The 21127-nt window shown below is 38.7% G+C and overlaps 2 long non-coding RNA genes across 2 annotated transcripts in view; one reads left to right on the top strand and one right to left on the bottom strand.

Annotated features, from left to right (window-relative positions):
- Positions 1 to 953: 953 nt before the first annotated feature.
- On the bottom strand, positions 954 to 9076 carry LOC129532234 (uncharacterized). The gene is made up of 3 exons (XR_008677881.1): positions 9017 to 9076; positions 2842 to 2884; positions 954 to 1039 (listed from the first exon to the last, which is right to left on the bottom strand). It is a non-coding gene; the product is annotated as an uncharacterized lncRNA (long non-coding RNA).
- Positions 9077 to 13715: 4639 nt separating this feature from the next.
- The window catches only part of LOC134756613 (uncharacterized), a 44446-nt gene continuing 37034 nt past the window's right edge, over positions 13716 to 21127 (top strand). The window contains exon 1 of the long non-coding RNA XR_010129498.1: positions 13716 to 13904. This is a non-coding gene — a long non-coding RNA (uncharacterized lncRNA). The remainder of the gene's footprint in view (positions 13905 to 21127) is intronic.

Genomic DNA, 21127 nt, shown 5'->3' with positions numbered 1-21127 from the left:
ATAGTTTGTGACACAAGAGATGTTGCTACAAAGCTATCCATTGAGTTTGAGTGCTGTGGCAATGAAATTGTAGATAGTATCATTTTAAGAGGTTGTTCTTCAAGAAACAGGGTAAACAGAGCCATGATTAAGAAACAAGAAAACTCAAGCATCAAAATAACAGTAACAGCTGGTCGTTTGGAAGAAAAGGCATAGAGGCTGACTAACTTTAAAATAACCCCATTAACGCCCCTATCTGGAATCAGGCTGTTTTTAAACAAAGTGGGCTTGTGGAAGAATCGTTTTCTTTGTCTGTCAAAGGCCAGCATGTGCTTTTAGTTTTCAGAAATATTACATATCCTCAAAAAATTGGTGGTACAAATTTGCGAATTTCCGTGCAAGAAGAGACTTTATACAGATTATTTCTTTTGTAGATTAGAAAATGAGTGGGGTGAAATTACTAAAAATTCACATGGCAAATTAGAGGAAGAACTGAGGTGAGACCAGTTACAATGACTCCTAGGCCAAGTATCTTAGATCACACAGCTGATTATCACACTGTGATATAAGAAATGGCATAAAATTGTAGAAATTTTTATTGTATAAAATCCAGCTATTTGGTTGCATTGACTATATAATTAATGGAAGACCTGATGGCAAATATATTTAAAGTATTAGTTATAAAGACAATATAAATTCAGCCTGCTAAATCTTATATGACACAGTTTTCTAAATATAAAACAAAGTCCACTATTTATTTTTCCTCTGAAGAGTGGAATAACTCTTTTGCAGTCTGAATTATAGATATGTAAGGCCCAGTAATTTTATTTCCTTTTTTTTCCACTCTATTGTTTTGTTTTTGTTTTTCTCTTCCTATGTTGTCTTGTCCCCCCGGGACACAGGAGATGAAAGGAATGAAACCCAGTATGAAGGGAGGCTCCGATCACACTTACCTTGAATATGCAGGGCAGAATGGGATGCCTTATATTCTTAATTCTACAGTGCTGGTTGATGATGCTTTAATTTTTAAATGATTAAGAGACTCATGTCACTCAAACACCTAATAAGAAAAAATATTTGAACGACTGAAAAAAAATCGAAGCCATTTTAACTACTCAAGTATTTTGCATGATTGATAAGGGACAAGCCAAAATAACTTGTAAAATGCAATAAACGTTATAAATTTCTCCCATTTTCCTTTCTCTAAAATATAAAATATAAGTTGATGATGAATTTGAATTTAAAATTCTTTCCTAGTGTGTCTCCATCTCTATGGCTTCCTCTCTACCTTTTTCCAAGTTGACATTCAATAAAGTTACCTAAATAAAAATTTGAAAGAGCTAAATCTGGCTAAAATCCTTTAAGGTCTTCCCATTTAACTTGAGATTAATATCAAATTCCCAGGCACAGAAGGCAAGGACGCCAGAGGAGAACTTTTTCCTTCAGCTTGTGTCATGGAGACCCCAACATCTTACCTATTCCATTTTGTGCTGAGCCAGGTGCATTTCCCATAATCGTGCATTACTCTCTGTGTTATTTCATCTGCATGGAGGCCTGCTTCACCTTTGTGATCACATGGTTGTCTTTCAAGGCTCAAAGCTAGCACCATCTAATTTATGTTGCATCTCCCAGACATGCCAAATACAATTACTCTTTCTTTTCTACCTTAACCATATGCAATGCATATGTATAGTTCTCCTCTCGCACACATCCCCTGCACATCCCCTGTTTTGAGGACACCGTACCGCCTCAATACTACTTGGATCTAGTGAGGACTGGTAATTATAGGACCTCCACATAGATAAAGGCGAACGTGGCTTTTCGCTCCTTCATTGACATGCTTGCAACTTTTTCTGCTTGAACAATGCCCATTTCCCACTGGGCCCTCACTTTCCCTGAAATAGGTTTCAATAGCTTAATTTTCTCAGCTTTCGTGGGTGCCTCCTTGGCACTTTCCTGGCATAATTTTTCAAACTGTCTTTCTCCTTCAAAGGCTACAAGTGAATATTAAAGAATGAAACCTCAAGTGGAAAGCATAATCAAGGACTTCAGTTTTGAAAACCGCTCACTCCGTTTCTTCATTCTTTCCCCTCACCTCTTCATTCTTTCATTCTCTAGACACTCCCCTCCAGCCATGCATGCTTATCTAATTACGCTCGCGCTTAGAAATCCCAGAGGTTCATCTTGAAACAAACCAGACATGAAGCCCTCATTGAGGAATCCTCCCACTTAGAGAGAGTTCCAAACACTTAGTACACCACCATCAGGCTAAAGTCAAGATAATGCCAGCCAGACCTCTGGACAAGGCAATTAGTCACAACAGGTCACACAGACCCTGCATGGGGCACCACTCCCGCCTGTCTCCCACACGAGGTTTCTCTTTAAAAACCCTATGGTAAATTTTAAAATTTAAGATGCTACTTAAGAATACTACTTCCGGCAGGGCACGGTGGCTAATGCCTGTAGTCCCAGCACTTTGGGAGGCCGAGGCAGGCGGATCACGAGGTCAGGAGATGGAGACTATCCTGGCTAACCCGGTGAAACCCTGCCTCTACTAAAAAATACAAAAATTAGCCGGGCATGGTGGCGGGCGCCTGTAGTCTCAGCTACTCGGGAGGCTGAAGCAGGAGAATGGCGTGAACCCGGGACCCGGGAGGCGGAGTTTGCAGTGATCCAAGGTTGCTCCACTGCACTCCAGCCTGGGCGACAGAACAAGACTCCGTCTCAAAAAAAAAAAAAAAAAAAAAAAAAAATACTATTTTGCTATCTTCTCGATTTGTGGCTGTCTTCTCGATTTGCGGCTATCTTCTCGATTTGTGGGCCCTCTGATTACAACCTGCTTTTCCTTCCCTCAATCCTTACCTCTTGTGTTCAGCTTTCCAGCGATGGGGAGCCAAACCTGGGTCTGGTTACAATTGGAGCAGAGATAAGATATAGAGAGGTACAATTAAGTTCCTGTCCCTGTCTGTAATATTCCTACTATTCTTCTGTTTTATTAAATAACTCAGTATATTCTTATTTCTACTTAAGTAGTTTTATATGTGTTTCTTTTATTACTAACAGAATGGTAAGGACTTCAGACCATATGTGGACTTTTAATATATTTAGAATATTTCATTCTACACATTTACTTCCCTGCTTCTGGCTCTCCACGTTTCTAAGTCTAAAATTAGCTACTTATTTAGTTTAAATGAGCGCACTCCTTTCTGAAATTAAAAGAGACTTAAAAGAACATTATCCTCGCTATAATAATGGTCATACCAAAGTGGATATGTTGAGTGGTAGAGTTCTAAAGGGGAGCTTGGGCACCTGTGATAAAATCACCATAATCTTATAAACTTGTAGACTTCCTTTGACATGGAAACAGACTGAAGTGGGCACCAGAAGTGCAAGCATCGTTATCCTAATATTGCTTTCTCTGGCCTACTATAGAATCCACTCTGCTAAGCATATGCAATGAATGGGGAAGTCATTAGAGTTTCTGCAGCAAGACTCGGGCCTCTTGTCTCTGGTGAAAGCTTGTTAAAGATGACCTAACAGGGTGGTGGTTTCTTCACTCTCTGTTTTTTAATGGGGCAATCTGAGACTACAAATTCTCAGATGATAGTCGGAGGAGCAAAGGGTCACTACAACTTGTCAGCAGGTGCCAGGGGCAGCTGGAGAAAATCATCACCTGCTGTAACCCCTGGTCCTAATTAGCCTCCTCTTCATTAATTACATGCAGTCGCCCACAGTCCTGGGAGCCATGGAGCCATTTTGTTTTATGCTTAAGCTTGCAGAGAGCATTCTCCAGATCTTTTTAAAATATAGTCATGATGCCATATGTCATGCAAAATAAAATTAAGCATGCCCTGGACAGGTTGTTTGCATTAGAATATGAGTGCCTTTCTAAACAATATAGGTGTCCTTGAAAACAATGAGTTCCCTGCTAAATTTCGATGACAGTAATTTCTAGGATCTATCCCCCTGAGAAGGCAAGAGGAGGTCATGAGGTGATGAATATGAAGATCCAGAAGGTGACAACCTTTCTTGATTAAGACTGTCCCATTAAGGCCCCAGTGGACTCTCATTGCCCATGCCCTCATCAAAACAGCCAACATATTTGAAGTTGGCCAAGGAAAGGTACAAATTATAGCAGAAGCCCACACAGTTTTCTCATAAAGTGTGATGATTTTGCATGCTTAAAGTATATTTATTTAGGTCTAGAATAAGTCTCACAGATCATGTAATTCAAACTTTTGCTTTCTGAGTGAGATAAAGAGACATGAACACATTAAGTGCACATAACTGATTAATGACAGAGCCAAGACAAAAAGTAAACAATTGAAAAACAAAAACACTAGCTGCACCTTCTCAACCCTACTTTAAAATCTTGCCCTGTTAATTATTCACTGCTCTCCTAAAACTTTAAGTCTTTCCCTCTATGCCTGAGACTTTTCAGCATGCCAATGTGTTAAATTTTTTTTAAAGAAAACCAACTTTTTTCTGTTTCCTCCTTTACTCCTTTGGTTCTATCAATGCTGTGCCTACCGAATGCGTGCTACTCTGCTGTGCCCTCGCCTTCTCCCACCTGCCCCAAACAGAAATTCATTGTGTTCAGCCTACTGTCACATCCCTTCAGTGTTACCCTGGGTCATCAGTGATTGCAACTGGTAAAATCCAAGCACACCTCTATAAGATCTATCTGGATCTCTAAATGGCATTGGGAATGCTAACTGTAGCATCTTAAGACTTTCTTCTTCCTTTGGTTTCCACAACCACCCTTCCTTGTGTCTTCTCTCTGAAAAGAAAATCCCCTGCCAGCCTCTCCTCTGCTGCCTTGGGTACTGGTATTCCACATCCTGTTCTCAGTCTTTCTTCCCAACTTTTGTACTTTTGTTGCATTCATGCATCATGTCCCAGGCTTCAACAAACCCAGATTTGTCTGGAATCTGGAGGCCTCTAAGCAATTGTTAATCTGCGATCTCCATTTGGACAATACTCAGACACACGCACACACAAACACACACACACACACACATACCACATAAAGTCCCTCAAACATCACACACAAAAACCAAATGTCATTGATTCCCTTACCTTTAAACTTCTTCACCTGTGTGTCACCTTTGTTAAATGGCATCACTATTTAATTTATGCAGTTACCTAGGAGAGGCTTATTGCGAATATCTGTGACTTTCTGTCTCTTCCTCCCTTCACTTATTAGTCTCTGTTTCCTATTTGTTCTTCCAGTGAAATAGTTCCTGAATTTCCATTCCTCTCTCAAACCCTACCCTAACCTCAGCCACTCATTGTGGAGTCCAATTACATCTTGTCCAAATTATCATTACTTCCTAACGATTTTCCTGTTATTAGGGATCTTTCTCCAATCCACCAGCTCACTTACTAGGAGAACATTCTCTACCACAGGATGAAAAGGAAAAGGAAATGATACCACTTGCCTACCTATCACCTTTGGTTCTAGGTTTTAGGTTTGTGTTAGTCTCTCACATCTATAGAAAACAGCTTTATCATGATGTTGTCTCTGAACACTCCAGTGTCCTTTGTCTGGAAACATCAGCTTCTTTCTCCTGAGCTTCCCTACAAGGAGAACTGACCACCTATGTGCCTTGAGGACCACTCACATAATTCTACTAGAACATTGACAGCATTGTTAGTGCTGGTCCTCATCCATCTCCTTTTCTCAGGATACGTTATGTCTTTGATGGCTCTGACTGTGTGTGTATATGAATTTAAAAATACACACACACACACACACACACACACACACACACACACACACTGTTCCTATTTCTTAGTACAAAATTAGTTACATTGCAGGGTTTTTTTTTTTTTTTTTAGAGGTGGAGTCTCACTCTTGTCACCCAGGCTGGAGTGCAGTGGCGCAATCTCGGCTCACTGTAACATTTGCCTCCCGGGTTCAAGTGATTCTGCTGCCCCAGCCTCCCGAGTAGCTGGGACTACAGGCGCCCAACACAACACAAAACTAATTTTTTTGTACTTAGTGGAGACGGGGTTTCACCATATTGGCCAGGCTAGTCTCAAACTCCTGACCTTGTGACCCACCCACCTGGGCCTCCCAAAGTGCTGGATTACAGGCGTGAGCCACCGCACCCGGCCACATTGCAGGTTTTAAAAAATCGTTATTAAATGGATGGATGAAGGATGATCATAATATGTGCACACATATAAATGTATTATGCACCTACCTATGTATGCATATGTCAGTCGGTCACCTCTTGTGCACCAAGTTGTTTCATCTTGGCCTGGTCTCTCTCTGCTCCTAGGCATCACTACAGACACCAGTCCTGTGTGGGCTCTAACTTCAAACAGGAACCACCTGCTAAGGCCTTGCCCCAGGGCCTGGCTAAGTCCTGCCTGTCTCCCACATTGGATGTCGGCTTGGTGCCCATGCATTTATAACCTGCAAGTAGCATGGGACAGGGGTCCCTAAGTCCTCACAGGTAAACCTTTGACCAATGGAGATGGGAGCCTGTGGTTAAATGAATCCACTTTCTCCATAGGGACCATCCTGAGTCTCATAATATGTCTGCTCTGAAGGTCTGAGGATCAGAACACTTACAGAGGTGACCATATCTTTCACTCATACTCATATCAGCCCCTGCCTCATCCGCGCCCCCCCCATGCTTGCATCACTTCTCATCTCTTATTTCTGCCTCTGGAAATCATATGCTCCATCAACAATCAGAACTAGGCCATAATCTCAAGCTCTGATTTCTGGGGAATTGAGGTTGAAAGAGTGGCTAATGATAACAACAGGGAAAGGCAGTTGCAGATTTTCATTAGCTAAATCCTGTTTTTTCTACAGTTTTCCAGAAAAAAAATACATTTATATTTTTATAAAAAATTTTTAAGGGAACTTGTTAGCCTGAATTTATATGTGGATATAGATATACAGTTAGGATGTGATTTGACTCTCACCTCTGCCATTCACAAATAATTTTAAATGTCTAGTTTATTAATGTCAATAAACTTTGTTTTTTTCATCAATGAAATAGGGATGAAAATTATCCCTTCAAAAGATTGCTATGAGTTTAAAATGGAAAAAAATGGACAAAAACACCTGAAGTTCTGAACATGCAATTCCCTCTTTCACTACCTCAAAATATATTACCATAAAGGTGAACAATTATTAAATGGAGAAAAGCAAGCGATTGTCATTCATTATAACCACAACTTTCAGTTACAGGAAGTTAAAAATAGTCTAATATGTTTAATGGCATGTCAAACTTGAATATTAATTTCCATCATTACTTTTATTTTTTTCTTTAATGACTAAAATTTACTGATGTTGATTTGATAGAAGCTAAGGATTGCTCTGACCAGCATAACAGATGACTGTGAGTCTCCATTGTATTCCATTAAGAGACCCAGAGTTCTTACTGTTGGTATCAGCACTTTTATTTTTCCAGTTTCCATTAGGTGGGATGCAATAACATTCAAAAAACACTACTGTGCTAACAGATGAGAAAATAACTATCATATCAATGGATAAGCAGAAAAGTGTCAGCCTGAGAGAACCTAAAATGTTGATTCATCAACTAGCATTCTAAAATTTGAATTCAGCATATGCAAGGAATTTGACAGCTGTCCATTTAAAATGTATGCAAAGATGAATGCACAGAAATCCATTGCACTCATGTCCAGACCACCTATTTTTGCTCTAATATAATGTAGTACCTTCACCTTTAAAAATAATTTTTATTTAGTAGGAATTCCACCTATGATGAAGGGCTCTACTTTATTTAAGAGTGCTCCACCATAGAATTCATAAAATGATCCAGAAGGAAATAAATAGCAATTTATTTCTTTGTGTTGCATTTTGAGCTGCGTGTGTTGTTCCCATGTGAATATCTTTGAAAATCCTTACCACGGCTCACTTAATTACTTGTCACAACATTTTTTAAATGGCCACTTTGATCCTCAAAATCTAGACTTCAATAGCTCCCAATCTCCTTGAAGAACTTAACCATTATAGAGTGTTTGGCTCCCAAAAGTTGATAATTGCATGTTTATGGCATGAGCAAATTAACAAGTATATCACAAACACTGCATTGTGTTTGTGTGTGGGAGGGGGACGTGATCTTCATTTCAGTCAGAAGTGACTTAAAGGCACTTAATAACACTTTTCAAAAATACGCTGGACAGCCTGTGTATCTCAGGTGGTTAGTTGTCAATGCAAATGCTTCTTTCCTTCTAATAAGTCATAGCATGATCCTCTCCTGTCTCAGCCGTCTCAGTCATTTGGAGTCCTCCCTCTCAGTCATTCACAGCTTACTTGTCACTGTCTTGTCACTTCTTTCTTCAAAGGATCTCAAATTCACCTATTCTTTTATCATCCTGTCAGCTCTTTTACTCAGATCCTTCACATCTCTTATATATGGATACTATGAACTTTTCTTCCAGGCTTTATTTTTCTTCTTTGTAACTGACTCATTCCTTGGTGTTTCTTTAATCTTCCTTAAATGCCATTTTCTCATTTGTTACCTCCACTGAAGAACTTACACTGGTGTTGGCCCAGAATTTCAGATCTAAATTCCTCTAGCTTTATTTTTTTCTGAATTTGCCAGCTACAAAAAAGTATAAAGAGCAAAGTTTAAATCCCCCAGATTCCTATGACATCCCTGCTCTAGAGCCCATTCCTTCAGCGGTTTTCCATTTCCCTAGGATAAGTCAGAACCCTGTTCTCAGACCTCAGACCTGTTCCCATGCCAAAAGACTCCTGGAACCTGCCTTCCTGGCCAGTGAGTCGCAAGCTACAATCAGAGGTGACCACATCTTTCACTACACTAGACTGTTTTAACTACAATGACCTTCTTTCTTTTGTTTGTTCTGACATTTTTTTCTAGATGCTTTGTCCTTTTATTCACTCTATACTCCATTTAGCTCATTAACTCTTACTTATCCATTAAGTCCTAGTGTTAGATTCACCACAACCATTTTAGAGGGGTTATGGAAATATTTCTCCTGAGTACTTCCATAGTTGTTTTCAGGTAACATATTTCATAATACTTACTTTTTGTAATTGTCTAGCCATTTCTTGGAAACATTTTTGAAAGATCTCGGCAGAAAGATCTGTCTTTTGCTTATGATTGTATCCAATCTTTTGCCATGGAAACAGGTCAACAAACCAGCCAACGACTACATTCACTGAAAGTGAAAACCACGTCTATCATTCTTCTCACTGTATCCCTAGTAGCTTTTACAGCATCCAGCTCATAGAAGGCACTTAATGAATGTGAGTTGAATCAATCATGAATGAATGGTTGAATACAAATGTATTTCCTACACAGATGCAATAACATAATATCATGTTGAGCCCAGTTTACTTAAGTTTGCATTTTATCATGAGTTGAGCCTCCCTTGCCATGAAAGCTCTTAAAAAAATCAGATATATCAATGTGATATTCATGCAATAGACATAATTACTTATTTTTTAATATTATTGAATGTCTTAGTTGCCCCTATATTTTACTTTAATAAACTGTTTGGGGCATATGTTCTTATATGTATTTCTAATTTCACCTTTAGACTAGATCCCTGTTCCGGACATCATTAGGTCAATGGCATACATCTTTTAACACTTTTAATTCTAATAATAAATTTTTTCCTAAAAGCATTTTACAGTTTATACCTTAGCAAACAGTACATACAATAACGTGTTTCACTACAGCCTTTGAAATCTTGACTCTTGAGCTTTGAATAGTGTTCAAATAACACTTGCAATTAAAAAAATAGTCAAAACATTTTCAAACATACAAAAGAGAAATTGTGCAATGAATCTTCATGGACCTGGCTTCAATAAAGACCAACTCACTCATGGCAAGTCTTATTTTCTCTATATCTCCACTTATTCATTCTGCCCCTAGAATAACTGTGAAGCAAATCCAGGCATCATACCATTCACCAATTAATATGTAGCTATGTATTTCTAATAGATAAAAGCTCTTCTTGTTAGCAAAACCACAATATTATCTCACCAAAACAAAATTAACAATAATTTCTTACTATTATTAAATATTTAGTGTTAAATTTGTGTATTTACATATGGACGTGACTAATATTTCCTCATTTATGTTTTCAACAATGCAATGTTTTGTTGAAGATTTGTTTATTTGTTTCATAGAATTCCTGGCAGTCAAAATTTCAAAGAGTGGCTATTCATGGTAGTATTTTATACATTCCTCTGTCTCTTAGTTTCTGCAAATAGGTAGCCAGATTAATTAATTAATGTATTCATTTATTCATTGGTAAGCCTACTTTATAGGTACTATTGATAATTCAGGAAACTCATAATGTATGTTTATCTTTTTATTAGCAGTCATTGACAATGATTAGTGAAATCTATTCATTGATTTAGCATTGCAAGCTGCAATATTCAAACTTTAATATTTCTGTTTTACTTATTAGGTAGAATGCTTCTTTAAAAGAAACTTTTAATAAACTATTTAATTATTATAAATTATAGTTCAAGCTGGAAAATCTGGATAAATGCTTGCTTCTTTCCCTTTATTTGCCAAATTTCAAGAATCCTGAGTGGCTTCCTTGGAACTCTTGAAAGATGTCCAATAAAAGTTGCTTTCGAAGTATCATCAGAAGGTTATGGACTTACGTATCTAATGAGTTTAATCTAATGTTGTTATCGTACCCATAGATGTTCAAATCAACCTATAACTGGAAGTTAAAGTTCATTCAGGCTGGGTTCTGCCTCCTTTTGGTAGTAGTTTTTGACAGCTTCTTTCTGGCCTGGTTTGGTAAGAGGTTCCAGCTCTGTCTTGTACTTTTTCCTGCCCAATGAGTACTTTTTCCATGAACTTTTTGGGGTTTTCAAAATATATAATCATATTCATATCATAAGCACATGTAGTTTCATATTTTTTATTTTTTATTTTAATGCCTACAATTTTTTTCTAGTAAATTCAACAGCAAATATTGTTAACAAATACATTAAATATTAATAAAGGTGATGGCCATCTTTATTTAGTTCCTGGTTAAAAAATCCTCTTTCGTTTTCTCTTTAATTGAAATACTGGTTATGGTCTGAAAAACTTTTGCTTTTTCGATATCAAATTTATTTTTCCACTTAAAGTAATCCCAGTATACCACATCTTTCATTATATTTATCTTCAATATTCTTCCCTTAAATGAGGCAGATTTTCTTCAACATTTCAATAGCAAAAATACACATTTCTGCTCTCATGTTTTGTTCATGATGCTTTATCAGTTTTCTGGTTGGGCCTCCCTGCCAGGCCCACCGTGTCATTTAATTTTCATTTGTTCTTGAGTCTCCTATCAAATGTACTCTTTCTGAGATTAAAAAAAAAAAAAAAGAAAAGCTTAACATTCCCCTGAGGAAAGTGAGATATAATGTCTCTTTTCTGAATCATGCCAACTAAATTCTTAAATTGTTAGCATTTGATCCTAGTGTACTTTGCCCCGCTAGATCTGGGGTTGGGAGGATGCTCGAATTGTCTTTCCATATAATGTCTGTATCCTGGAACCCAACATAGGGCCTAAAAGAGAAGAGGTTGTCAGTAATCACTTGTATAATTGGTGATCACAATCTTTGTGAGATCCTGTCCAATGATAATCCTCTGATTCTTTTCTCAACTCTCTGTAATTATAAAGATGATCAGCTTTAGCACACACACACACACACATTTAGCAAGTAATTGATCCTTAGTTACTTCTTATTTGCTAACTTTGTATTCACAATTTCTTATGCTCAAAAAAGGGTGAAAATACATTAGCTAAAGTAATGCTATCTTGGCTTGGCACCGTGGCTCACAGCTGTAATCCCAGCAGTTATGGGGGCCAAGGTGGGCAGATCCCTCGAGGCCAGGAGTTCTAGACTAGTCTGACCAATATGACAAAACCCTGTCTCTACTTTTTGTATTTTTGTATTTTAGTAAAATACAAAAATTAGCGGGTGGGGTGGTGCATCCCTGTAATCCCAGCTACTCAGGAGGCTGAAGTGAGAGGATCACTTGAACCTGGGAGGCAGAGGCTTCAGTGAGCCGTGATTGTGACACTGCACTCCAGCTTGGGGGACAGAGCAAGGCTCTGTCTCAAGAAAAATAAACAAATAAATATTTTGTTTAAAAAAGTAATGCTATCTCTTGTATCCTATAAACTCCAAAACCCAAAAATAACACAATGAAAATAGATTATTCAGCCAGGCACGGTGGCTCACGCCTGTAATCCCAGCACTTTGGGAGGCCGAGGCGGGCGGATCACGAGGTCAGGAGATCCAGACCATCCTGGCTAACACGGTGAAACCTCGTCTCTACTAAAAAATACAAAAAACTAGCCGGGCATGGTGGCGGGCGCCTGTGGTCCCAGCTACTCTGGAGGCTGAGGCAGGAGAATGGCGTGAACCCAGGAGGCAGAGCTTGGAGTGAGCCGAGATCGCGTCACTGCACTCCAGCCTGGGCGACAGAGAAAGACTCCGTCTCAAAAAAAAAAAAAAAAAAACATTATTCATGCGCATAAAAAGCCCAAACACACATGGCTATTGCTACAGCTGGAGCTTTTTTTTTACAACTTAGATGGAGTTTAGCTTTATTGAGGGTAGACCTTAAACACTCTTTACATAGAGCTCTATCGGCTTGGGTCATTTGAATGGCCACGGTGGCTGGCAAGAAATTGACCAACTCTAGATATTAGTATAGCTTAGTGAAACTTTCGTTTATTACTAAAGATTTATCACTGCTGTTTCCCGTGGGGGTATGGTTGAGCAAAGTGTTTTGAGCTGCATTTGTGCGTGCTTGATACCTGCTCTTTTGATCCCGGTGATCTAGAGGGCATTTTCACTGGAGTGGGGATGCTTGCATGTGTAATCTTATTGAGAGCTAATAAAAAGGCCAGGACCAAACCTATCTTTTTTGGGGGTTGTGCAGACCCACCTAGACGTTTTCAATGTCTTGCTTTGAATAATTAAACTACATTAACTGCATAAACACTTAAGTGTAAAAATGAAAATATGATAAAGAAAGAAGTAAGTATAAATAGTCGTTTACAGTTCTGGAAATTCAGGGTCTTTAAAGTTGAATTGGCAGAGGTTTGGCTGAGAGGATTACTCATAATTAGAGTATGACTGATTTGGGATATGATATATGGGGCAGTGCTTTCAGAGGGATATGCTCAAGGTATTAGTAGTAGGGCAGATATTTAGTTATTATATTTATTATACAAAATGGAGGATTAATTTAGTAGGAGGGTCCTAAGATTTTTTAGGAAAATTACATCAATCGAGGGGTAGCTGTTGGGGTGTTCGTGGTTAAAATATGATTTCTGGGCTCTGACTGGGTTGCATTTTAGTCTCTTGTTTTTGGGGTTTGGTAAGGGTATGTTTACCTACGTTGACGGTAAAGTCAGAGATGGGGGTGGTTTGCGGATCTAATCGGAAATAGTTCTTGAAATGGAGCGTGGAGAGACCATTCTGGCTAACACAGTGAAACCCCGTCTCTAGTAAAAATACAAAAATTCGCTGGGCGTGGTGGCGGGCGCCTGTAGTCCCAGCTATTCTGGAGGCTGAGGCAGGAGAATGGCGTGAGCTCCGGAGGCGGAGCTTGCAGTGAGCCGAGATCGCGCCACTGCACTCTCCAGCCTGAGCGACAGAGGGAGACTCCGTCTCAAAAAAAAAAAAAAAAAAAAAAAAAAAAGGAAAGAAATTGAGCGTACGTACGTACGTACGTGCGTGCGTGCGTGTGTGTACACACGTGCGAACGTGTGTCCCTATTGATTAACTGTTATGTCCTTCAAGCATGAATTAATTAACATCTTTTGGTTATTATGCCAGCCCAGAATATTCAATACAAGCTCAGCTTCTACAATTGATTCGTCAGTAATTAAATCCGAGTTTGCCTACAGTGGATTTGGCAGGGACCAGGCCTTCCGCGATGGTGAGTGACAGCATACCCCAAAGTTAAAAATACCAAATGCATGACAGTGCTCCCGTGACTGGTTCATAGGGTGGTAGTCATTGGTCCATTGAGATGTCTTATTTAAGGGAACATGTGGGCGATCTTAGTTCTATGGCCCTAAAGTAAGAACCAGATGCCAGGTATAGTTTCAGTATAGTCACCCCCAAGTATCATGGGCCTGGAGCGAGGAGGGTAGCACTCCCTAGCGGGATGATGATTTCTCGGAGGTTGGTAGATTAAGAGTCCAAAAATTGGTAGGGGACATCCACGTCGGCAAGGGACTTCTTGACTAAAATGTGCTATGTCCGATGAACAAATGTATGCACTATGTAATGTTAAGGATTTACAGTATGGATCAATATCCGTGTGGATTAGGTTTTATTGTACAGTCAATAATAGATGTGCGATAGTTGATTAAGGAATTCTTAATATGTGCTTCTATGTATGTGGACTAGGTTTGTAATGTAAAACTATATATGAGTGTACTATGTAAGAATAAACAATTGTAGTACTATTTATTATCCATGGGGACTAGCAGTAATGCACCAAGTACATAAAAGCACCAAATAGTGACTCAGTAGGCCAGGCTTTGTACATCTGTGCACTTTGCAATTCCCTCATGGTCTAAGGTCCTCTGCTGGATCTCCTGCACCCAGCAAACACATGAAGAGAGGATGAAGCAGGTATGCCTTAGCCAAGACGTAACCCTTATCATTCTGCTCACCTTCCCATTGGCCAAGAATCTGCTACCTGTGCTCAAGAAGATGCACAGCCCTCTGGGGAATAAGGTCCATGGCTGTGCAGTCTCTTCTCAGAAACCACACTTTTTAATGGAAAAGGAGCAGGTGTGTTTTGGTGTCAGATAGCCATCTCTGCCACTGTGAACAGCTGTGATACTTCTCTTTTCAACCTACCAAAACGAGGACCTACATATAGTACATGCTCAAAAAGCATGCTTTGTTTTAACTGTTTAAGTTATTTAGAGCATATAATCCATAGAAAAACTTCAGTTATTAAATGCAAAGTGTCAGGAACTTGAGGATTGAACTAAGACGAATAAATTGATTCAGATTCATTTGGTATCCACAAACGTGCATTTGTGTGTATAAGAAGATTCAGAGACCTAACTTATAAATTTTTTATACATATAAATGATGGACTATTTATATAGCCATGGTTTGTTTGTGTTAGCTATGCATTCCATCTATATATTCATGTAAAATTTAAACAGTGATTACACATATTCTTCCATTGGGTTTACAAAGACAGATGTACAAAAATAGTTTTCTCAGCATACCATAGTTTTAATGGCAAAAATAACAATAATCTCTATGTCCTCAAATAGATGATCATTTGCATAAGTTATAATCCAGACAAAAAAGTAAATATCATACAGATATTAAATATTTTGTCCATGTGCAAACTATTTGATATGTGAACTACTTTCAATATATTCTTATAGGAACAGATCTTAAAATATGATGCATAGTATAATTTGATTTTTAAAAATCATGTATAGTGTATTAGTTTTCTGTTGATTGATAATGTATTACAATTTTATCAGCTTAAAATAATACCCACTTATTATATAATAATTGTATAAATCAGAAGTCTACCACAATATATTCAATTCTCTATTCAGGGTCTTACAAGGCCAAAATCAAGGTGCTGGAAGACTGCAGACTTGCATTTCTTTCTGCAGGCTGTGAAGAAGAATTACCTTTAAACTCAAGTTGTTGGCAAAATTCAGTTCATTGTAGTTGTAGGATTGAAGTCTCTGTTGCCCTGACACATGGATCTCTCCCTCTTCAAGCCTGCAAAAGCAAATGGAACCTTTCTTGGGCTTCTTAACTCACACTCTCACTCAACTGTCTGAATTACTCCTTCTTTTAGACAGGGTTTTGCTCTGTCACAGGGTTTTGCCTCTGGCTGGAGTGCAGTGGCATTATGGCATAATCACAGTGGCACAGTCACAGTTCACTGTAGCCTTGGTCTCCCAGACTCAAGTGGGTAGCTGAGATCACAGGCATGTACCAGTGCACCCAGCTAATTTTTAAATGTTTTTTGTACATATGGGGTCTTGCTATGTTTCTCAGGCTGCTCTCAAACTCGTGGGCTCAAGGAATCATCTTGCCTTGGCTTCCCAAAGTGCTGGGCTCTCCTGCTTTTAAAGGCTCAAGTGATTACATGGGACCTCCCGAGGGAACTCTGAAAAATCTTCCTATTTTAACGTCAACTGATCAGTCTCCTTAACTACACCCTCAAAGTTCCCTTTTCCACTTAGGGTAACATATTCACAGTCATACGTTTTTGACTGTGGAGCCTTTTTGGGAGCCATAATTCTGCCTTACCACACACATTACTATTATCAATAGCCAAAACAATTTACAACATGAAGTTTGTTACTTTATTAGAATAGTGGTATTACTGGTGATTCTTTTTTCTCTGTTTCTTTTGTTCTTCATTCAAGGGAACATGTTATATGTGGGTGTTTTAAAAGAAATATCAGAAGAAATGATAGCAGGCATTATTTATGTTTAGCAGCAGAAGATTCTTCAATCTTGACAACTACCCATGGACACAGTGTTGCCGACTTTGTAGTTTGAGTCTAAACACATGCTTTCTGAGGACTTTTCTAATTTTATTCCCCTGGAGCCTGAGTGTGGGACAAGGCCTGCCTCTCAGGAGCTCACGTGAATGGGTTGTCAAGAACTGGTGTGAAATGGGCTGTGACAGAACAGGTCTAATGATACTAATGTCCAAAGCCCTAGGTTTATACATGGGCTTCTCACAAGGGTGTAATGAGACAGGTATCTCTGCAGGCAATCGGATGTATCCAGGCCATGTAATGAGATATTGGGCTGGAAAGCTGTAATGAGGTGCTTGGCTGGAACTGTAATAGGATCGCTTGCTGGGATTATATAATTAGTCATTTAACTTGGTGTATGCAATGAGGGGTGTGACTAGTAGCATAATTAATTTGGGGGTTGGGAGAGAGTGATGTACTGTGTGACTGCACTGCAAAAAATGGTCAGGTAAGACTTACAGCAACATGTGTGCATTTGGGATGATGTGCACACTACAAGGGAAGTGAGTCCCGCAGACAGTGTTCTACTGGGACAGGAAGGTGGTATGGTCTCTTGGCAGTATGTGGCCATTCACTAGATGGAATGAAATGCAGCATGAGGCTACAGAAACAAATGTAGGTATGGCAGAGGGGGTAGAGGATAGACTCTGGGTACAGGTTTTCCGGGCTAGGATCCCTGTTCTATGATACCACAACAATCACAGGCAAGTCACTTACACTCTTCCTGCTTCTATTTATCTGTAAACTCAGGATAACAATAGTAATTATCCCTTAGGGCTGTTGGGGAAATTGCATGAGTCAATCTATAGAGCATGTTTCATCAGTGTCTGGCATATAGGTAAGTGCTCTCTCTATATGTTAGCGTTTATGTTATGTCAGGAGCTAGAAGAGCGTTTAATCTTTTTGATAACTCAGCATGCAAACAAAGACTTGGAGGGAATCAGTTACTTGTCCCAAATCACACAACTAAAGGCTGGCAGGAAAGAGATCTAACAGGTGATAGTGAAAGGTTTCTGGTTTGGAGAGCATAATGTCCCACGCTGAAAGAGAAGACTGGACGCTTGTGACCCAGCTTCTTTGGGAAGCTATGAGACAAAAAGTCCAATAAGCCATACATGAATCAGATATAGCAACTGGAATTCAGATACAGGACTGTCTGCTCCTGATCCTGGGATATGAATGCCACCCTTGCCCACACTTGGGTAGTTTCTTCATCTTTATAGTAGGGAATGATATCCCTATAGGTGGCTTCAAAATTTCAAACTGAAAAAAATATATTACAGGGCTTGGAATAGCATTTGTTACATGATAATTTTTGCTTAGGATATTTGACTGTGAGTAACAGAAAATAGGATCAAAAGTAACTTAAGTGGTTGAATTATCACTAAATCAGAGATCTGGGTGTAAGCAAACCAGATACAATGTGGCATCACACTCATGTTTTTAAAGACTCAAGCGATTTCTGTTTTTCTTATCTGCTGTGCTTATCATAGTCTCTGTACTAGTCACTACATGTTACCCATGCCACTTAGCATCCTATCTGGTGTGCATAAAGACAGAAGATGGAAGAATGCAATGTGAAGGGCACAAGGCCAGCTATACCTATCAGTTAGTCTACCCCATTGCAAAAGCTTCTTCAGGTTCCAACCTGTGACTTCTGATTACTTCTCATTAGCTACATAGGAGGCCGAAAGAGTGAGTTTGTTAGCTTTCCAATATATATATACTGGTGTCTTAATGGCTTTCTTTTGGATTGGTAGATGGTCTTTATTTATAAGGATATTACCTTTTCTATCATTTCATCTGTCAATATTGAGATATGCCTTAATGACAGAGTAATTGGCTTGCCATTAGAAAACTGGTAAATTAACAAAACTCTCATGGAAAAAAATCATGCTGAATACAGTGGAACTGCTATTCTACATGATAATCACATTCCTGGGACCTTTCATAGGTCAGGCTACAAATAGAACAAACACAGCTTTTTCCAAAGCATATTTGACATTTCTTCTTTTACTTCTACTTACAATGGGAGGAGCTACATTTTCATAGTACAAACCCAATAATGGTTACATAACAAAAATAAACCAGAAAATTGATTTATATCTGTGAATACAAAAGGTTAAAACTCTGAACATTTCACTAGAAGCATTTTACAAACAAAAATTTCACAGTGGTCCTTAGCTGTATCTCCACATAGCCATTGGCAGTCTCTCTTCTTCATCTCTTTCTCTAAGCTTGAAAAAGAAATTTATTACACAGTAAGTATGAATTGTCTCTCTGACAGAAATCTTCACCTGAGACTGGGCACTGCTGTGAATTTCTCTTTTGATGATGAAAAGATTATGGTAGATAATGTATTATTCAGGTTAGTCTAAGTTAGGCTGCAGTAAAATAAAACCTCCAAATTCAATAGCTTATCAAAATCAAAGGACTATTTTTTATGCATGCTAGGTGCCCAAAGAAAGTTGGCTGGGGTGGGAAATCTCCTCACCAAAACCCCTCAGGGATGCAGGTGAACAAAGGCATCATCATTATATTATATCATTTTCTCAATACAAGGCTCTGGATTCATTACAGCATTCATAGAGCAGGATGGAGAGTCAGGGACAGATAGTTAAATGCTTTAGTCTGGGAGTGACATGTATTGTTTTTCTTCACATTTCTTTAGCCAGTATCAGTCACATGGCCACGTTCCTAGAAATAAGGAAGAACTGCGTGGTTAACATTGGTTAAATCTCTCTCTGCTATTTTTCTGCTTCATTTTTACAAACTCCTAAAAACAAATAGAAGAGGTTATATTTGTTCTCTTCACTTCCTCACTTTTGCTCTGGCTGTAATCCTGTGCAAACTTATTTCTAACTCCACTCACCCTCCACCCCCAGAGAAAGAGCTAATATAATGGTCACCAAGAACTGACAGATCTTCGCTCCTTTGTCCTTAATCTGTGGAACATTTCCCAAACAAGTAACCCTTGTCTTTTAAAAATTATTTAAATTTAAATTGTTTAAAAATTCTATTCACTAGATATATGTTCTTTAAATTGTTCTCTTAGCTCTCCAGTATGACCCGGTTCCAAATTAATTCTCACCACATTTTATTCTTGGACTTTTTATTCTCTTCTGTTTTGTTCGGCACTGTTTGCTCCTCCTAGTGCCTACTTGCCTACTTCCCTCCCTCCCTCCCTTCATTTTTTTGTATTTATTTTCCATCATATTGTCATGCTTTTTCCATTTTTTCTCTTGTTTCTTTGGGAGTGTTTTTCTTATTTATTTATAATTGTTAGTAATAATAAAATAATGATAAATGCTTAATAAAGCATTTTTTAATACTTTGGGTGCTTTTGTATGCACTTTCTAATGTTAATCAAATTAATTCATTTAACAACTTTTTTTAAACATCTTAAACATATTAAGTTACAGTTCAGGGGCATTAAGTACATTCACATTTTTGTGCAACCAGCACCACCATAGAACATTTTTGTCTCCCCAGACCCAGTCTCCCTACCCATTAAGATCATATAACTCCATTTCTCAATTTCCCCCCGGGTATCACCATTATACTTTCTAACTTGATGAAATTGGCTGCCCTACATACATTATGTAAGTGCAGTCACAGAGTATTTGTCCTTTGGTGACTGACTTATTTCAGTTAGTGTAATATCTTCAAGATTCATCTATACTGTAGCATGTGTCAGAATTTCTTTCCTTTTTAAGCCCTTACAATATTCCATTGTATGTTTAAAACACATTTTGTTGGTCGGTCACGGTGCCTCACGCCTGTAATCCCAGCACTTTGGGAGGCCGAGGCGGGCGGATCACGAGGTCAGGAGATCGAGACCATCCTGGCTAACAGGGTGAAACCCTGTCTGTACTAAAAATACAAAAAATTAGCTGGGCTTGGTGGCCGGCGCCTGTAGTCCCAGCTGCTCGGGAGGCTGAGTTAGGAGAATGGCCCGAACCCGGGAGGCGGAGATTGCAGTGAGCCTAGATTGCACCACTGCACTCCAGCCTGGGTGATAGAACGAGACTCTGTCTCAAAAAACAAACAAACAAACAAACAAAAAACACATTTTGTTTATCAACTCATCTGTCAATTAATACTTGGGTTACTTCAACCTTTTGAGTACTTGAGTAATGCTGTTAAAACATGGGTGCACTAGTATCTTTTTTAGTTTCTGCTTTCAATTATTTTGAACATATATACAGAAATGGAAATTCTCATAATTAAATTTATATTGATGTTCAAGGTAATTCTATTTTTACTTTTTTGAGAAACCACCACACTGTTTTCCACAGTAGCTGCATTATTTTACCTTCCTATCAACAACAAACAAGAGTTCAGTTTTTCCTCATCTTTTTTTTTTTTATTTTTATTATACTTTAAGTTTTAGGGTACATGTGCACAATGTGCAGGTTAGTTACATATGTATACATGTGCCATGCTGGTGCGCTGCACCCACTAACTCGTCATCTAGCATTAGGTATATCTCCCGATGCTATCCCTCCCCCCTCTCCCCACCCCACAACAGTCCCCAGAGTGTGATATTCCCCTTCCTGTGTCCATGTGATCTCATTGTTCAATTCCCACCTATGAGTGAGAATATGCGGTGTTT

This window comes from Gorilla gorilla, chromosome 11, assembly GCF_029281585.2.
Source record: "Gorilla gorilla gorilla isolate KB3781 chromosome 11, NHGRI_mGorGor1-v2.1_pri, whole genome shotgun sequence".
NCBI lineage: Eukaryota > Metazoa > Chordata > Mammalia > Primates > Hominidae > Gorilla > Gorilla gorilla.
Note: the sequence above shows the minus strand (reverse complement) of the source record. Positions and strands in the feature narration are given on the sequence as shown.